The 17,825-nt window shown below is 30.1% G+C and overlaps 1 protein-coding gene across 2 annotated transcripts in view; it reads left to right on the top strand.

The window, feature by feature from the left end:
- The first annotated feature begins 10,488 nt into the window (after positions 1-10,488).
- Positions 10,489-17,825, top strand: part of LOC123546477 (cytochrome P450 26A1-like) — a 57,625-nt gene continuing 50,288 nt past the window's right edge. Inside the window, exon 1 of one of the 2 annotated variants that reach the window (XM_053550814.1) lies at positions 10,489-10,586. The gene's annotated coding sequence lies outside the window, so the exon portion shown is untranslated. Of the gene's footprint in view, positions 10,587-14,465; positions 15,130-17,825 lie in introns of those variants that run through there. The other variant, XM_053550811.1, reaches the window with a different exon arrangement.

Genomic DNA, 17,825 nt, shown 5'->3' with positions numbered 1-17,825 from the left:
TAATTATAATAGCTTGTTCATTTCTCTTTGATTATATAATTTTAGTAATGTATACATAAATCATACAACGGTTACTTGTTTTTGTAACATTTTAATGAATATTAAACAATTATTATCCACAAAAGCAACTGGTTTTGTCTGATATTGAACATTGTTTGTATTTTACATTTGTATATACTGAATTACTTCTTTTGGGTGGAGGAAGTAAATGGGCGAAGTATATATTATTAAGTACAACCCAATGTGTTCCAGGACAAACAGAGTCGTCAATTTATAATTCCACACTCGTCCTTTTCTTTTAATTTTAGTAAATTATTTCTACTAAATACACCCTAAAGTTTTTAATTTTTAATTGTTTACCATTGTTCTTATTTCAAAAGTTAGAATATTGTTTGTTTTAAATTTTATTTTTTTTTTTTTTACTATTAGGAATTCGTCTGTTAAGGTCTTCGTTGTGAATCAATCTGTAATACCTTACACTTAACAAAGATGTATTCAAAGGTTTTCCTAGAATAGCAGCCCCCCCCCCCCCCCCCCCCCCCCCCCCCCCCCCCCCCCCCCCCAAACTACCTAAATGCCCACCGTCTATGTTTTGTTTCTTGTGTTCATTTATCATCGATCCTACTAATTGCTTTTTTTGTTTTGGTCATGTAAGATATGTGATATCATATTTCTCTTATCATTAATTAGCTACTGTAATTAATACCATTCCCACGTATTTACTGACACCAGTACTGGCTAACCAGAAAAGCACCAATGCCTAGAGGGGTAATATTTTTGGAGCTATTTTTTGCTGCATTGGCTGAATTGTTTTTCCTAACAAACAGCCAAAGCTCCTAAAATCCACCATTTTGCTTGACTGGACAGTTTGTTTTCTTTGAATTGTAAATTTAAATCCCTTCTTATTGCAACAGCTTTTTTATTGATTAATTTGTGTTTTTGTTAATAATAAGGGAAAGTTTCCACGTAATTGTTCATGTTTTTAATCTTAAAGTATGTGGATTTTATTATTATAAGCTTGTGTAAATTTTTTCTTATTGTCCTCTGTATGGTTAATTTTTATATTCAAAATAATTTGATGACATTATATACTTTTTATTTATTTTAATTTATATTTATTTTATTTAAACAATAAACAAGTTTCAATTTAAACAATGACAAGTTCATTCAATCGTATTTATTTCAACTGTTTCCTCATATAATACAATTGCGTAAATACGTATTTTGCAGCGGGAAGTGCAGTTAACTTAATTGGTATTGTAATCTGCTTAGGGTCATCTGTAATTATCTTCTTTTATATTCCAAGTTAAAATGAAGGAAATCCAAACAAAACTTTGAAAATAAATTCTATTTAGCAGACTTCCAGTAGTTTTGTTATTTTGTTTATAATTATAATTTATTACTTCATCATATATTCTTGGATATACTTGTGTATTCTGTTTTTGGATAAAAAACACCATTACCAACTTCAAGACGACAGAGCTCAAAACAGAATTATAATATCATCTGCTGCATTTAGTTAAATGTATCTATAAATGTGGAATTATGTTATTGGAGTATTACTTTTGTCAGGTCGTTGTAAATAAACATAATACATGTTGGGTTTTGTTACTACCGCCTTTATTCTAAAATGTTGTATTTGTTGGTTGTGTATCAGTTGATTGCGTATTCATTTCCCGAAAGTACCTATGACCATCTTGCCTTTTGTAATCGTTCAGTAGCATTAGATCAACCCAAATTCATTGAAAATTAAACGTGGAACCCATAGAATTAATTTTTTTACAATTACTCTACTGGATCAGCAGCATTAGTAAACTCTAAAATTAAATTCATCATCATCTTTCAGCTGCAGTGTTATTTTGATTTTGACTGGAGGTAATATTAGTTTTCTTAACCCTGAAAAAATGAATAATTATTATGGGATTTTAGCATTTTACCTCATTATTTTTTTGATTAAATTCCTTTCTAATAGCAAACCCGAATTATTATTGACGCAGCTGTATCAGTGTATCTAATAGTTAAATTCATTTGTTCCAGTTGATTTTACATAATCTTTAGATTGTTCAACTAAAACTCTTTACATTTATTACTTGCTATATATTATACAATCATAAACAATTTTTCCATTTTGTTTAACCCTAACTGATCAAGTATTGAAGCTGCATTTTTAATTATGAGCAATTTGAGCTCCACATACTCAGCACATTAGCAAGTTTAATTACTTTAAAACTTCACTTCAAAAATAACCATTAAACCAATCAAAATATGAACTTCTATCATTAATTGTAAAGTGTTATCGTTTTTTTGTTGTTTACATTATTTCCCAGGACAGATTATTAATGCTGTTATCTAATTGACTAGGAGTTAATTCATATCTTTCACAATTTCCTTTTGTTCTAAAACATGTTTATATTATATATTATTTTATTTTTTTATTTAGTTTTTATTAAAGTTTAAAACTTTGTTTTTTTTTAAGTTAAACTTTAGTTTTGATTATAGTTAAAACTTTAGTTTTTATTTTGTTTTTATTCAGTTTTTTATTTTATTTTTTATTTAAAGTTTAAAACTTTAGTTTTATTTTTTTTTTTATAAATTATTCTGTAATACGTTTTTTGTTGAGCTGCTGAAGTTTCCAGATACTGACATTAATCTATTTTTTCTTATATTAATATCCTCCTCATTATCATTATTATTTTTATTATTTTTAATTTTAGTCTTTTCTTGTAATTCCTCGGCAATTAAATTACCGACTGCCGTGCAGGTTTCTTTTATAAAGTTTTTCATAATTTTAGCTGCGCTAATTTTACAACTTCTGTTTCCTACCCTTTTTTGTTCACTTTTCAAGTGCTGCTTTTCACGGCTGTTTCCATAGCTTTTTTTCAGCTGTGCTCATTGAAGTATATGGGTTGAACTTGAAAGCAATGTCGTTAAGTGTCAAAGAAACTGTGCCGTGTATGTTTTCTTCTCCTGTTGAGCATCAACATAAATAAATATTCTTTATTTTTGTCATAAACTTTCTTGTACCTTTTATAAAAACTAATTTTAATAAAAGTTTTAAACTTTAGGTTTTAATTAATTTTCTTTAAATTAGTGTAAAAATTGTTTCTACCTCATAAAATTAATTATTCTACCCAAATACATCTGTAATATTTTCTAATTGAATTTATAATATATTTATTAATTCAGAATATCCAACTCTTTGTGGTTCTTTTGTAATTGGATATGCTTCTTGTTAAATCTGCGTACTAAAGCATAGTTAATTCACTGAAATTAATCAATCAAGTGAATTATAATAGTCACAAGAGTAAATTGTATCCACAGAGTTAGTTATTTAATTTGGTGTTTGTTTTAGTTCCCATTCATTTTTGTCTAATTTTTTTTTTCTCAAATCCAGCAAGGTATTGAAAATTTGATATTTCCAAATCCAACTTAAAATTATCATGTAATTGAAATCAAATCTTAATAATCTATCTTAAATCAAATTCCAAACTTATTGGAGCAATTTCTGATTTATCAAATTTCAAAATCATCCATTATTTATTATGTTTCCCTAATATAATTATTAATATCTGTGTAACTGTAGAAACCATTTGTAATATGATATCTTTCAATCATTACCATTATGATATCGAATTATTTTATTGTCATATTCATCACTAATATTATGCCAAGAGTAGGTCATAGTGTTTATACTATCCAAACCAACAACATAAATTTTATTTTTATCTAAAATTAAAGAACGACTAAATCTGATTGTAAAATCACTCGAGTATTTTTATTATCTTTAACTGTTTTCAGAACTTAATACTATTTTTTTGTTCCATTTATATATTCAAGAAAAATAATTTTTATATAACATTTCATGTTGTCTGGTAAAAGAGAATTCATTTTTAATAGTTCATCAATTATTCTAATACCTTCATTTTTTAGTTCTTCATTATTATTTCCAGCATTAATTGAACCACAAATTAACTCCAAGTCATTAACCAATTCTTCTGGATTACATGGACAAACGTCATAACCTTGTCCCCTAATTACTTTTTTAAATTTCATAGATCTTTTATTGATAGGTAATCCTGACTTTTCTGTTAATTCTTTAAATATTTTTCTAGAATGAATTGAATGTTTTTTATTATTGTTATATCTTTTATTAATTAAATCAATTAAATCATCATCTACTTTAGTGTTAATTACTTCTTTTCCAGTTATTCTATCCTTAGCAATTAACTTATTTTGACCATAAAGTTTATTTAAGTTAATAATTAAATTACCGTATTGTCCATTTGGTAAAACTTTATACGGGTTATGATGTTTTATTCCTTTTCCTTTTTTATATATATGATCCGTACCAAGAATATAATTTAACCGGTATTTGTACTTTATGAGTTGATCTTGATCATGTTTTAATTCTTTTGCTTTTTCTTGCTTATTTGGATCTTTTGATCTTGATTTGCTTGCTATCGGACCATTTAATTTTTTAATATCTTCAGTAACCTTATCTATTGTAGCTTTAAGATTGCCTTTATCTATTTTATCTCGATTAGATTCATCTGCAGTAAAAAAGTCAAACATTTCAGACGGTTTGTAATATTTATATTCTTCTAAAACATCATTATCCATATCAGCATCCAAATCTACTGTATGTATTTTTTTTTCTTTCGGTCTTGCTCCCAGTTCTTCTTCTGATTCTTCAAACACATCATCTTCATCATCCAAACCCATATGATCTTCAGGAATTTTTTTTTCTCTGTTATAATAATCTTCCAGTATTTTATCAACCTCTTTTTCGTCCAGTTTTTGTTGTAATGGTTGTAATGGTTGTTGTAGTTCTGGAGGTGGTTGTTCTTCCATTATCTCTGCCAATTTTTGTTGTTGTTCTACTTCTTTTATTTTATCAACAAAACTTTTTGGAAGTAACGCTAATTGCTCCTTAATTCTAGGTAATGCTTTTAACTGACTTGATAATTGTTCTTTTTGACTTTCTATTTTTTCAGTAATTGGCTTATAAATTTCAGTGTACATATCCCGATTTGTAGCTTTTCTTATTTTTTCTCTCATTATTTCTTCTCTAAGATCTCTCATCTTTTGCCCAACTAATTTTTTTCTTATTATCATTTCATTAAGTTTTGATTGCATTTATATAATAATGTAAGATAATGTAAAATAATGTAAAATAATGTAAGATAATGTAAGATAATGTAAAATAATGTAAAATAATGTAATATTATATAAATGGAAATTCCAAATTTTTTTTTTTTTTATAATTTATTTTTCAATCTTCATACATTTACAAAATATGATGACTTGGATAAATGTTTTTAACAATAGATACAAAACATGTATTTTATGGTCATCTAATTAAACAAACATTTGTAGTAATGGATGTCACAAGAAGACTTTTTCTATATATATATTTTTAGATGAAAAAAATTAGAGAACAAAACATCTAAGAGAGAAAAAAGTTAAAAAGAGTAGATATTATTGGATGTTTAGATCGTCTCCAAACTCATATAATTGTCTAAAAATTGTAATGGTTATTTATGCTACAATCATGTAAAAGTCAATTTGTAGGCACACTGTCTAGAAAGTATCATTTTATTATATAGATGAAGAATAAAATATGTAAGATATTTTCTTTTTTTTTTTATTATTATTATAGCCAACAGCATCTACATTCATACCTCAAAACCAGACCATTTGATATTATGTTGGTTTATTTTGTCATTTGATAATGCAATTTCTTTTTCAAGTTTTATCCTGATTTTAAGATATGATATGAAACTGTCAAAACTGAGTGTTTGTTTTCTATTTTTGATTTGAAAAATGTAAGATTTCATTAGAAATATTATAAAGTTTATCACATTTTTTCGTTTTACGTTCCTTTCAGCGATACCAAAACTGACTACCTCTAAGCTAAATTGTGTTTTGAGATTTTTCTTGTCAAGGTACATATGTAATTTGTTCCATAGTTGTTGTACACAGTTACATTCCCAAAACATATGTTCTAATGTTTCAACATGCATATTGCAGAAATAACATAAATTTGATTCTGTTAATTTGTATTTAAATAATGATTTGTTTGTTGGGAGAATTCTCATCAGATGTTTTTATTGAAAACTTCGTATTTTTGTATCTATTGTTGCTTTCTGTGTTTGCATGTATATGTTTGACCAACAAGAGGGGTTCTCTGATATAATCGCTGACCATTTCATTTCCGACTTAATTATTGGTTTTGGTCTGTTTCTTCTTTGCGTGTCGTAAAGTAGTTTATTTGGTTCTTTTGTCTTTCTTAATTTATCTATAAGTAATTCATTTCGTGCATAAGATATATTCTCTTGCTTAAGCACCTGTTTAACAGTTTGTGGAATGCTTGCTATAAGATTGTAGTACTTCAAGAATTGATTGTTTTCTATATTATATAAAAATTTAAATTCGTCAAAAGTATAGAAAGCTTTTGTTCTGTAATCAAATAAATGTTCCAAATGCTTTATTCCCTTTTCGTACCAGTCTTTATAGAAAAATGTTTTATTTTCAAGTTTTATGCTTGTGTTATTCCATATTACCTGTTTACTTATGCTCTTATTGTTGTCCTGTGTATTAATATTTACCCAAGCTGTCAATAAATCTTTCATAAAAATGTTGGATTTACATATAGTTTCAATTTCTTTCTGAGAATAATTACATTCAAATAAAAGTTCTCCTCCAACATTAGATAATAATGTACTATAAAAGATCTTCCATTGTCCTTGGTTACTTTTATCTATTATCCTTCTGATCCAACAAGCTTTTATAGCATTTATGAAGTAATCTAGATTTATCATTTTTATACCACCCATTTTGTAGTCCAGTATAATAATCTCCCTATTAATTTTATCTGGTTTATTATCCCACAAGAATTTAAACAATTGTGTTTTAATCTCTTTCATTACTTCATTTGATGGGTTTGGTAACACTGTAAGAGGGTAAATTAGTTTTGGTAAAGCTAATGATTTTATAACAAATTCCAAATTATGATACAAAAAATGATAAATCCAATAACTTTAAACAATTTTATCCTTTTATGCCAGATTCATGTTTTAGAATGTTAATATGCGGATCGTCTGGATCTGGAAAAACAAATACATTAATGCATATACTTCGAAAACCTCTTATATATTATGATAAATTATACTTGTATGCTAAAAACTTAGAACAATCTAAATACCAAGATTTAATTAACAACTTAAATCAAATTGCAAAAAAGATTAAATTAGATCCAAATGAAATACTTGAATATTCAGCTGATCCCAACCAAATTGAACCTTGTGAGAATCTTGAATCAGAAAAACAAAAAGTAGTAATATTTGATGATTTTGTATGTGAAGATAAAAAAGTTCAAAATGAAATAACAAAATACTTTATTCAAGGACGCCACAAAAACTGTTGTGTTATTTATTTAAGTCAGTCTTACTATAAAACACCAAAAGATATTCGAATTAACTGTTCACATTATATTTTATTTGAAAGTCCAGGTAAAATGGAAAATAATAGGATTTGCGATGAACAAAATATAGATCGTGATACTTTTGCTAATGCAACAAATCAAAAATATGGTTTCTTATATATTGACAAACCAAGGAAGTTTTTAAGAAAAAACTTTACTGGTAATATATAATAATTATATAATGGGAGTTTTTAATGATGTAAAACAAATTAATCAACCTGACAGTATAAGTAAAGTTAAATTTGATATTGATTTAAGTGATTATGCTACTAAAAAGCAATTCAAAAAGCTTAAAAAGGAAACGGAATCATATCTTCACAGAAATAAGGAACTTGATAACACAATGAATAGAGCATTAGATATGGGAGGTAATGAAATAATCAACCTAGGAAATCCAGATAAACCCAACGATGCAGTTCCAAGACGGTTTGTGTATAAAAAAATTCAAAGTGTAATAGATGACTATAAACTTGAAGACATCAAAAGTATAAAACAAACACTAGAAGTAGAAGTAAAGAATATTGAAGAATTAACAAAAGATTTTAAAAAGAATTCATTATTAATTAATCAATTACAAGGTAAAATTGAAGAAGAAATGAAAGCTATGACTGATTCTATTAAAGAACTTGAAGAGAAATCTGATTTGACAGATGACAACATAAAAGAAGTATTTCGAGTTAATTTAAACATTTTATTCACTCAAGTTCAAGAATTAAAAGATAGTATGATTAAACATGAAGAACTAAAAGACAAGATTATTGAAGCTGAGAAAAAGTTACAAAATATATATCAGTTAGAAATCAGAACAGAAATAAATAAACTAAATACTGAAATGGCAAAAGGGAATCAAGATTTACTCGATACATTTTCAAATAAATTTGCAGAATATAAATCTGAATTGGAAAAGGCAGCTTCACAAAGAGGTGATGATCATGATACAGCATTAGATAACCTTAAAAAAGAAATTAATTCTAAAATAGATGACTTTAAAAAACAAATTCGAAATTGGATTAGTATTGTTGACAACCGTCACAATTTAAAATATGCAGAATTAAGTAATATTACAAAAAAATTACAAGAAGATATTTAACAAATAATCAAGGCCTTCGCGTTGTTTATCGTCTAATTTACCACGGTTCAGAGTTCAGATGCGTAGGAATTGAACCACGAGGGCGTTAGCCCGAGTGGTTAAATACTGAAGCATCTGAACGATGAACCGTGGTAAATTAGACGATAAATCACAAGAAGGTCTTGATTGTTTTCATTCTGACATGCACGTTAATATATTTCAATAAATATTATGCTGGAATTCATTTACGCGAGGAGTAATGTATCGGACGTCAGGCGGCTACATGACGTCAAAATTGACGTCATAATGCTCTCTTACCGGTCCGTGCGTCAACCGTTGTTTATCGCAGGATATATTGCGTTTGATTTTCTTCTTTGTTTAACTGGAAATCAATTCGAGCCATGTTAGAATAATGAATTTAATAATAAAATTAAAAAAATAATAAATGATCTGGACTCTGTAGTTGAAAAAACAGTTAAACAAGAATAAGCAATTAAGATAATTAATGATAAAATTAATGATAAAATTAAAAAAATAACAAATGATTTGGACTCTGTAGTTGAAATATCAGCTAAACAAGGAGAATCAATCACTGCTAATACCCAAGTAATTACTGCTAATACTAAAGCAATAACCGCTAATGTCGAAGAAATTACCACTAATACCCAAGAAATTACAAAAGTAAAAAATGTTTTTTTAAAACAAGAAACACAATTAGCTAGAACAAAGAATACTGTTGACAATCTATCTGCTTCTGAAGTTGCTACAACAAAACGACTTGATGATTTAGCTGAAATAATTCTTAAACTTAAAAAGAAAGACAGGAAAATAGAAAAAAGGGTAGAGGAAGTAAAACATGAAGTGTTTCTCTTTGAATACTATTATAATCATACTTTTGATTACATACAAATGAAAAAGTATTTTGACCGTCGTGGTGCCTGGATACATTCAACATATAAAAATATGGCCGATCTGAACTATTTAAATATATTTGAAATAAGACCTGGAATTTTCGTAGATTATAAAGACTTTATAAACACAAACCAAGAATATAAAATAGATGTACTAGATATGCTTTTGAGTGGTGTGTTTATAGTCAAAAAAACCGGAACTTATATAATAGATATTAAGATTTTATTAAAGGGTGCAAGCTCCCCGGGTGAACCGTATAAACCGACTAAAAGCCCAATATCACATTTTATATTTAGGTGGCGAAATAATAGGCCTCAGGATGATGTTTTACTTTTTGGTATATTTGATAATGTAAATATAACAGCTGAGGCAGCTGAGGACTTTGATACTGATAAGTTAATATCTATGTATAAGAAAAAAATTAAAATTTATCTAAAACAAGGAACAATGTTTGATATTCACCCGTATGACGATTCAGCATTTACAGAATTAACATTTATGCTTTTGATAGGTAGTTACATCAAATTCTACATATCAGATGAACCTGTATCCTATGATAGAAACAGCCTTTTGGATTAAAGGTTTAATTACTATGTGTACCCTAATAATATACTTACTAATTGAAAATAAGATCAAATATGTTGTATAAACAACTCCTCGATATATGTTTATCTTAAAAGGAATGCAATAAATCGTCTGTTTAACTTATAATATTGATTGTAAACACACCGTGTGTCACCAAATTACAAAGCTATAATCTATACGTTTAATGGTTTTAAAAATTTTTATGAATTACAGCGTAATTCTCAATAAACTGTTTCAACAAAAACTGACACATATGTCGTCTGCGAAACGTTCTATACTAAGGTCATTAAGTGCAGACGGATTACAGCGTAATTCTCAATAAACTGTTTCAACAAAAACTATTTATCAACACCGGTGTCATTTTCAAGTTTATCAATATCAACAACTTTAAACAAATATTGGTTTAATACACCGGTGCCGCTTTATTGATTATTGCAAATAACAGCTGATAAAAGGAATGCGACAATAAATCGTCTGTTTAACTGCGGTATAATAGTTAGTATATAAATAAGAAATTCGGAAGTAATATTACAGGAGGTACATTTTATAGTTAATTATTTTTAATATTTTTAGATTTTGTTCTCATTTTTGTTAATTGGTAAGGTTTTGTCAAGTTAAAGCAACCTGAAAACCTGTTTTTTTCTTATTTTTTAAATTGTCCGGCATTGGTCAGTTTTTCAAAAGGTCAGGGGGGTCAGTCCGGACCAAAGACTAAATCTTTTGTTTGGTTAAACCAAAGGTTTTTCATTCGGTTTAACTAAAGATTTAAAATATTTTCAGGGTATCAAGGGTAGCAAGTTAGTATTTTAAGTTTAGGGTAAGATTAAAGTCCACTTATAGAATAGGGACAAGGGGTCAGGGGGGGGTCATACGAGGTCAAAACGCCAAAAACGCTATATATATAACTACTACCAACATATCTACTGACTTTCAACCAATGCCTGTCAAACATTTTAATGATGACACATTTATAATTTGGCGTAATGCTTACACTTCATTTTTATTTTCACCCAATTTAAAGCCCCAACTTTTACTACCCAGACAGTAAATATTTATGGGAGGAGAATATCAAATATCAACGCTACAGGTAGCTTGAAAGATACGCCAATGGCAAATTATGTTTTAGCGCATTTAGTATAGAAAAGGAGACAAAATTGGACTGGATGACGTTGCCATGAGGACTAGTATTTAATATTTATCCAAAGAAAACAAAATTTTGATACATCAACTCGGTATTCCCTAATCTACATTATGTAGCAGCTTCATTCATTTTTGATGATACATAAAGAAATGAGAGCACATTTCCGGGTATTTATTGAACACCCATCATTCGCACCCCTGTCTCTAATCTTAGCGGTAAATCCCACATTGTAACTGACTTAATAGCAATCGTTCATATTTCTAAAAGTTCATCAAAACATAGTCCTCACATTTGAAATACGTTAAAACGTTTTATATGTTCGCAGTTTAGGAACCGTTTGAAAATTCTGAGACCATTTGCTTGCATAATATACACAGTAATCAAGTTCTTAGATTGCGGTAAATCAATTGAAGTGGAGGGATACTCCAATATAGTCCATTATCTGCTTAATTTCACTACGTAAGTTATTTGTGCACTTATTGAAGTCGAAATTAAACACTCGTTTGGTCATTCTGTTCAGATAAGTCTGTTCCAAAACCGCAACATACTGCCCATCTCCGGTACATGCTATATATAGGTATCAATCCCGTATACCCATTAATGGCCAGTGTGTGCGCAAATCGATGAACTCCACATGAGTAGTATAGCTTTTCGTAAAATTGAAACCCGAAGTCTTTCAGATGCTGCACTTTACTGATGATACTCCCCAACGTCCGACCAGCAGCTCCTTTTGAGTCTTGACAATACTTCACTGTTTTAATGTAAAGCTGTTCTTTTCTTGGAAATGTATTCCAAGATATTTGAACTGTTCGGTTTTTCAATGTTAATGATACACCAATCGTGTAGAGTGTTAAGCATAGTTCGAGTCAGGTTATCAGCACAATATATCATCTGCATACATCAATATTGACACTTTAAAAATATCCTTAGTTATTCCGAGTTCAAGGTCTTTGACGTCCTGGACAAGGTCATTAGATAATACAGAAAAAAGTGTAGTAGATAAATTGCATCCTTGTTTAACACCTGTGAAGCAGTCAAACCAGTCGGTCAACATGTTGTTTATTAGGATTTTTTTTTTAAATAAAAATCTATATCGGCAATGAAATGCAAACTATTGAGCAGTAGCATCCAGATGTTTACTTAGCATTCCATATTTATATTTATTTATTTATTATAGTCTCTTCACTGTACAGTACATCAATATACAACATAGGTTAAAGAAACAATAATACAATGTACAATGTCATTCATATATGAATTATAAGAGACTGAGATAAAATTGATTTCTACTATAAAAAGCCAGACAAAAGTTTTTAAAAAACATATTCATATTTACTTTTACTAGTATTATCACTAATTAAAATTCTATACTAACTATCTAAAATCTAGGAATTAGACATATAACTACTAAGACAGTGACATTTAAAAGTTTAAAACAGTCTATTTATAATGAAAAGGAGATAGAACAATTGTTTACAGACTGTCCTAAATATCTACATTGGTACATATAAGACCATAATGTCAGCGTTATTGATACAGCTATTAAAAAGCTATCTGTTTTAAAATATATGTTTTATTAAAAATATATTTCAACAAGAACTGTTCGTAAGACAGCACGCTCAACCTTTCTCAGTGAATTAGAGCTTTGTCCGCAAAAGAAACACTGTGTAAAACTTTAACCAGAACATTCTAAGTTAAATAAGGGGCACAACCCTGTCAAAATCCAAGATCAGATCTATGGGGATCGTCCCTCCTGGTGTAGAGTGACAACAGATGACCATTTCAAGTTGCGAGTCTAACAAAAACAAAAAAAAAATAAAATAAAAAAATACATATGTAAATTAAAAGGGAGCATAATAACCCTATCAAAATTGAAACCAGAATTATGTAGATTTTTTCTCCTGACATAGAACTTGGTAGTAAATAATTATTTTATGGTTCAAGTCACAAGCTTTAATAATAACAGAGATGTTCAAATTTATCCAAAAACAAAAAAAAAACAACAAAAAAACCCAACAAACTTTTGACTAAAGAAAATTCTAACTTAAAAGGGGCATACATGAGTTTGAGCTGGCGTAAAAAATTCTAATGGAGTTGTATATTATATTATATATTTATATTTAATGTGTTGTTGTATTTTCTGTAGTCTATTTCTGTTATTACCCGTATTTACTTCATGCAGACTTACAATATTGTTGCTTTTTAAATGTCAAACGCTTTCCTGAACTTTTCTCATATATAAAAGTTCTTAGGGTTTTGGTCCTCGTAATTCCATACCTGAACGTTTGATACATGTAGCCTATATATCTTACAGGTTACAGATACCGAAATACACAGAGGTATAAGTCGATTTTTTGTTGCTTGGCGTTTTTTTATTATTATTTCTTTCAGACATGTCCCAGCCTGGAGCTATTTTTATGCTGTATTACAATATAATATTTTTAGAAATGGCGGGATCATTATAATGATATAGAACGCTCTAGATTTATCATTGTGAGGCTCTAATGACTATTTTTGAAGACGGATAAGACGCAGAACGACATCCACTTGATTGCGTTGCATAGCGACCCACTCTAAACTGCGTTGCATTAGGTTTTCGACCAATTTTCAGAAACAAACCCGAGCAATTCTGTGGAAATACACACGCTTTGTTTTAAGAGGTAGCCCTTTACTATTTGTTCCCGATAAACGCTATATTTGATGCGATATTGTCAAAAACTGTCAAAAATATCCTTCCTCCGCCGGACTGTACAGAAGTGTTTGAATAAACGGCACAAATCAAGTTTCATGAAAATCCTTCTAGGGGTTTAGGAGATACAGAGCGGACACGAAACGGAAGGATCAAACATTTGACCTTGCGATGTGACCTTGACCTTGAGCCGACATGGCTGACTCATGTGTTCTGCACATCGTCTTAAGAAGGTTATCATTTGACCCAAGTTTCATAAAAATCCTTCAAGGGGTTTAGGAGATATGTACAGAGCGAAAATGTTAACGGACAGACGGATCGAAGGACGGAAGACGGCGACCATTCCTATAATCCCCACCACTCGTGGCGGGGGATTAAAAAGTTAATCGCTTTTTAAGCTATATCCAGTGTACGTTTCCCCCACCGTGCTATGCGGAAGTAAATATCACAAAGTTTTTTCTATATTATTCAACAGTTGTGGCCTTTGCTGGGTCACTTTGACATCAGTAAAGTACTTTTATTACGCGGAATTGTGTCACTCGGTCACACGTGTCTACCTTTGTTATTGTAAACGACCGTTATATAATGTCTTACAAGACTTACATTAAGATATATATATTTAAAGCCCGCTTTTATTCACTGGAACATAATTTATGTTTAAAGTTTAAAAAAAAAACAACAACAACAGCATGTACTTCTAATCGAGTCATCGGATTATTCTTGGATGATTTGCAAGAAATCCCTCATATAAACGAACAAATTTCCATATATTTCCCAGTCTGAAAGTTAATCTGACATAGTCGTCAAACAAAAGGGAATCAATAGACTATTAAGAATGCCACATGGATAAAAATACAGTTTTAAATCTAGATCAGTCAGTAAACGTAGATGTTAGCCAATACCCGTAATTTTGTTCGTGCTTTATATGTACTAAAATATAAAAAAAAAAAAAAAATCGACGTATATATATATGTACTCGTTCTGCTCTACATGTGTCCTCTTACTAGCACAACCGTAAAAGGACCGTTTCGCGCGGACGAACAACAAATATATTCTCGGCTTAGCCTCAGACAACTTATTGTTCGTTTTTTTGCAGTTGTAAGAGCAAAACTAGGACGGCATCTATTACATAATTTTTCAAATACAAATGTATAAATTGACAACATGGAAATAACAACGGGTTAAGTGCTATCAAGCTGTTCTTCTATCGTACTGGAAGCCTGTTTATTATGGATATATGTGACGTGAAGGTAAATGTTTTCACATCAGTATTCTTTACTGTAAATGTTTCACAAGTTTCAAATTTTTTGACAATCAGCATAGTACATGCCTTTGGTCATATACAAACAAAACATGAATGGCAAAGACAGACATTACATAAGTAAATCAACATGTAAACAATAAATCAAATAATTTACATGACACTGTAATGCAAATTTCAAGAAACAGTCATATTTTCAAAGGTATTATTTCTTAAATTAAAAGCATCTTTAATATATTTTGCTAAGTTCTATAAAATTGTTTTCTAAGATCATCATTTCCAACAATAGTGAGATAATTTTCAAATCTAAAGTGTTTTCAAACTTACAATTATACTCTAGTTTAGGCATAAACTGTATAGATGCAGACCAATCCAACATAAACTGGTCGCGGATACGTTTCTTAACTATGGTGGCATATTTCTCCACCATACTTAACAATGATAAATATCAAAAGTGTAAATTAACCCAAGATGATCAATACTCGAATATATACGAGTTGTCCAACAGCTGGTAGTATTATTATCAATAAGCTCTCTGTACATAGTATAAACGGGAGAGTTTGTATTTTTCATACATTTTTATTGTACATGTTTTCACATATTCTTTACTGTATATTGTCAAAAACACACGATTCGGAACTAGGATGTGACTTCGATAAATATAATTATATTTGGCCTGTTATAGAACGCTCTCGAGATATATTTCATTCTTCTATAACATTTTTATTAGTTTACATACGTTTTTTTAAGCAACTTGTTTTCTGGTTGTGTTCCCAGACAATCCAAAACATTTTTGACAAGATTTAACTGTTTGAAATTCACAGCCTTCATGGTTGACTTCTGTTTTGCACATCATCTTGATGAGGTGATCATTTGACCCAAGTTTCATGAAAAGCCTTCAAGGGGTTTAGGAGATATTGACCTAGAATTGTGACCTTGACCTTGAGCCGACATGGCTGAATTATATGTTCTGCACATCTTCTTGATGAGGTGATTGTTTGACCTAAGTTTCATGAAAATCCTTCAAGGGGTGTAAGTTATATGGAGCGGACACAATTGTTACGGACGGACGGAAGGACGGACGGACGTTCCAACATATGGGTATTTATGTGGCTACTCTTTTGTTCTCTCTATTGTTCTTTTAGCCGCGTAGAAGAAATATCGCCACATAAAAGCCTTACTGAATGAATGTCATCAAAGAAAAAGTACAGTTACCTATTGTTCCCATAGGCCTAGCCACCTAAGTATGCAAATGTGGGCTCGGAAGGACGGGCGAACGGTCGGAGACCATTCATATAATCCCCACCACTCGTGGTGGGGGATTAAAACTATGGTCTGTGGTTGAAAATGTTGATCTGAATCCAACTTGATTTTGCTTTGTAAAGAATGAAATTATATATGACAAATACGTTCAGACAGAATCTAGCAACTTGATATTGTAATGTGGGTCTGTAATTCCCGGGATCGAGTTGCGATCATTTCTTTTTATAAACTCGATTTATGGAACCGATAATAATATCTTATTGAAGAAATTGTAATGTGGGTGTCATTATAGACTTTGTACTTAAATGTGCAACCTTGCGGCGAAACTTCTTTAGAGTTAGCCTATTGTAGTTATTTTAATCATTTATCATTATCTCCTCTTTTTGTGATTCGTTCGTTTTGCGTTTATGCATGTGCATATACGTAATCCATGCATAAACGTAACCGTTGCTGATACGTTCAGTAAGATAGCTGTGAAGATAGCGATTCATGTTTAATTTGCCGATTCTATTCTGTCGTTCATTTCGCATGAACACCGAAAAAATAGTTTCATTTCTTATATTTACATTATATTTCCTTTCCATTTGTAAACAAGATAATATTATTAATTGCACATATTTTGTGACATTTTAACATTAAAATCAGCTTCCCGGCCAGTCTGTGCACCAGACGGAACAACTGCGACGTCATCTATGGAACGTTCTCCCGACTGTACGCGGACGTCGTCAAAACAGCGGCCGGTTATCACTAAGCAAAGATGACGTAACTTTCGCGCCTTTCCTTTTGCTGTTCATACGAAATGAACGTCATAATTTCAAATGGAAAAGAATGGGGCGAATGTAAATATTATGAATTCTAATATGACTAACAATTCTTTAATCAATACAACGATATTATGTTGACGTCACGTCAACGTGATATTTAGCGCCACGTACGCATCAAGAAATAGCGCTTTCAAATTTCATGATATATTTTACTTAATAACATGTTTTAAACGAAATGTCACACTGCACAAATGTGTTGATTAATTTGCACACATACTGAGTTAGTTATTCGATTTGCTGAATAATTCGCAATTATTTTCGCCTGAACTGAACTGTGCCGCAAGACGTATTACTATTTCCGGTCCTGGCGTGTATAAAAAAGACCTACTATTGGCGCCATGCTTGCGCGAAGAAACAGTTCCATCATATTTGATATAAATTTTACAATAAAAAACATATTAGAATCGAAATAATTTATAGCAAAAACAGTGCTTTATCACTATTTATACACTCGGGCGTTTATACGTCGTCCGAAATAATTTCACTTGGGCTGCGCTCTTATGAAATTATTACGCCCGGCGTATAACCGCCCATTGTGTATAAATAGTGATAAAGCACTGTTTTGCTATAAATTATTTCTTAAATCAATTTGTGGTAG

The sequence above is a fragment of the Mercenaria mercenaria genome, chromosome 9 (genome assembly GCF_021730395.1).
Source record: "Mercenaria mercenaria strain notata chromosome 9, MADL_Memer_1, whole genome shotgun sequence".
Classification (NCBI taxonomy): Eukaryota; Metazoa; Mollusca; class Bivalvia; order Venerida; family Veneridae; genus Mercenaria; species Mercenaria mercenaria.
The sequence above is the reverse complement of the archived record's forward strand: the minus strand, read 5'-3'. Positions and strand labels throughout refer to the sequence as shown.